Genomic DNA, 3,221 nt, shown 5'->3' with positions numbered 1-3,221 from the left:
TATACATACACACGCGTATATACATATATGTACGCATCTGTGTGTGTGTGTGCGCGCGCATGTGTGTGTGTGTGTGTGCGTGTGTGCGCGCATGTGTGTGTGTGTGTCCCATCTGTTCTCCCTCTCCCCTGTCTATTGCAACTCTCTGATTAATAAAAGAATAATAATTGCTATTATCATTGTTTTGCAACGTTTTTATTGTTTAACGCTAGGCCAATTAATTTTGAGCAGAAGCTTGGTGAAAGACCTTTTTTTACTTTCTTGAATCCTTTCTATTATAGGCAGAATACCTTAAATTGTGCGGGACGCTGTTAAGTCGAATACATCGACCTCAGTACTCAACTAGTACTTATTTTATCAAACGCGAAATAATAAAGAGGCAAGTCGAGAACGGCAGAATTTGAACTCAGAACGGAGAAAAGGATGAGAATCCGCTAAGCATTTTTATCCCACGTTCTATTGATTCTGCAAACTCGCCTTTTCATTTTCTTCTTTCTTTTTTTATTTTTCTTATCTGGGACAACAGTCCTTTATTTTGTTGCTGTTTTTAACAGAACGAGTAATTACTTACCGGCAGTTGATATTTTTCTCGGTAAAAGAAAGCTGATGCAAGTGTGTTTCATACAATAATTCATTACTCAAACGAAAAGTTTTATAAACCTTGTTTGTCTACGTTTAATTCATGATATCCTACTTTTATTAAAAGTGGTGTGTTTCCTGAGTTATCAGCATTAGAGTATCGCATTTGTATAGGTTTAGTTGGAAAATAATGTGAAGAATGTATGATTGTAGCATGTTAGATACAGATCATAAACAAATATATAGGAATAACAGGCGGGGCCCTTAGAAATTCTAAATTTTCCAAACATTATTTTTTTCTAAGCTGATGCATAAATTTTGTTGACGGATTATCTCATAGATTTCACGGTAGCAGCATCGGTTACAGAGAAGCAACGGTGACCCAGTCAGCTACGCCTGCACGAGCCTGGCGGCGACAAGTAGTCGCGTGCGGTCCAGTCGGTGGGTGAACGCTACGCTTTTTAGAGAGACGAGCAGCTGAAAGCCGTACGTGACAGATTAATAGCAGGTCTGTCTGTGATGCGCGTTACCATAGAGGTAACAGCGGGCGCATCTTCCGTAGCCAATAAAGGCTGGAATCCTCTGAACCACCTTCTGTGATAAGGCCTGGAACAAGCCCCGTAAAGGAGTAATTACCCGTAGGTGATGATCACCAGCCCGCGCCGATCACATTCGTGCCTTTCGTAGACACCGGCCGTCGCTGCTGCCGATCAAAGAGTCCAGTGAAGTCTGCGAATCTGGCCGAGGTGTCCTTTCCGCGTAATCGTTACGGCGTTCTCTAATGACCCAGAGAAGACGACCAAATCCGTTTGTTTCCAGAACATTAAAAACGTAACATTTTTATTATATAGAATGTATACAAGGCGGCGAGCTGACACAATCGTTAGCACGCCTGACAAAATAATAAGCGACATTTTGTTCGTCTTTACGCTCCGCCAGCGTCGACTTTGCCTTCAATTTTTCCGGGGCCGATAAAATATGTACCAGTTGAACACTTGGCTCGATGTAATCGTTTTCCCCCTAACCATGAAATTGCCTGCCTTGCGCCAAAGTTTGAAATAATTATGTTATATATATATATACCAGGCACCGAGCTGGTAGAATGGACTGCACGCCGGAAAAAATACTTAGCAGTATTTCGTCCGTCTTTACGTTCTCTGTTCAAATTCCGAGAAGGTGAATTTTGCCTTTCATCATTTTGGGATCGATAAAATAAATAGCAATCAAATACTGGTATCGGTGTAATCGACTTGCTCCTTTCCCCCAACGTTTCGGGCTTTGTGCTTGTAGGGAAAATAATTATATTGAACATGTCCTTCGATTTTCTTCCATAATCAAGACTGATCAAATAGTAATGTTCAAACTTGTCTTAATTTAATGATGTCGATTATGTCTTCGATCTATTTACACCTTCAGGGGTTTTGAAGCAGCTGGACCTGGGCATGTGCTATAATATCTAAAATAATTATTATCGGTGATGTGTATTAAATATTTTTTTTTTAAGATAAGGCTTTGTATTGACTGAATAGTTATAGATTCAACAGATGTTTGTTATTAATTTTGTGTCTGCTTGAATTATAACCTCGAAATGCACCAATTTCAGCTTACGCTTTTTATCCTCCCGGCAACGATGAAGCAAGCACTAGGGTGTTTGCCTGACCTCCTTCCTAACATATTGAAGCTTTCTGATGACGTATTAAATCAATACCTGAAAAAAATTAATTGAGGAAAATTAATAAGTGACTTTAAATTTGAAGGCCTCTTGACGAGGCTTATGAAAGACAATAGGTTGTCCTAGACATGAACTGTTCTTTTAGAAAATTAGACGTGCGGGTTAAAATATTTAAGTTGTAAATTAATTTATTAAAATATACAACTGAACAATGTATGTGTGCGTATATATAAAAATACATATATATGTGAGAGTGTGTGTGTGAAGAGAGAGCGGGAGAGAGATGTATATGTGTTTATATGTGTGCGAGAGGAAAGATTTTATTTTGTGGGCATTTTAAAACCAAATATTTATATATGTTTATACCACTAAAATCTTTCCATATATATAATATACAATAAATCATATATCAACGTCGATTTTGTTTGTATTTCTTCGCTTTGTATCCTGTAGAGATCGATAAAGGAAGAACCAGTAGAAGATTAAGGACTGGAAGGAATTTGATACTCTGTTCTGGAATCTGGCGTTCTGACAGCCAAATCCGCAAAGATATACCGACGTGTTAATTCGCCATTGACCTTGCTTTTCACTTACATGAAAGAAATTGATTGCAAGTGGAGACTTGCATTAAAGGGCAACTGCTAGTTTTTCACCTAAAATCAAAGATATTGTTCAGCTTTGCGTTCCAGACCCATAATTTCACGGGATGTATGAATGTCGGGTGTGTAAATAGACAGGTACATGAATCAGGTGGCATACGTATATAAGTGTGTATCCATCCATCCATCCATCCATACATACATACATAAATACATCCATCCATTCATCTATCTATCTCTATATAGCTAGACGTGTATCTATTTATTTCTGTACTTATCTATCGATCAATCTATTCGTTTTTCTGTCCCCCTCTCCCCATCTTACTCTCTAACTATATATATATATATATATATATATGTATATATATATA

This window comes from Octopus bimaculoides, chromosome 7, assembly GCF_001194135.2.
Source record: "Octopus bimaculoides isolate UCB-OBI-ISO-001 chromosome 7, ASM119413v2, whole genome shotgun sequence".
NCBI lineage: Eukaryota > Metazoa > Mollusca > Cephalopoda > Octopoda > Octopodidae > Octopus > Octopus bimaculoides.
The sequence above is the reverse complement of the archived record's forward strand: the minus strand, read 5'-3'. Positions refer to the sequence as shown.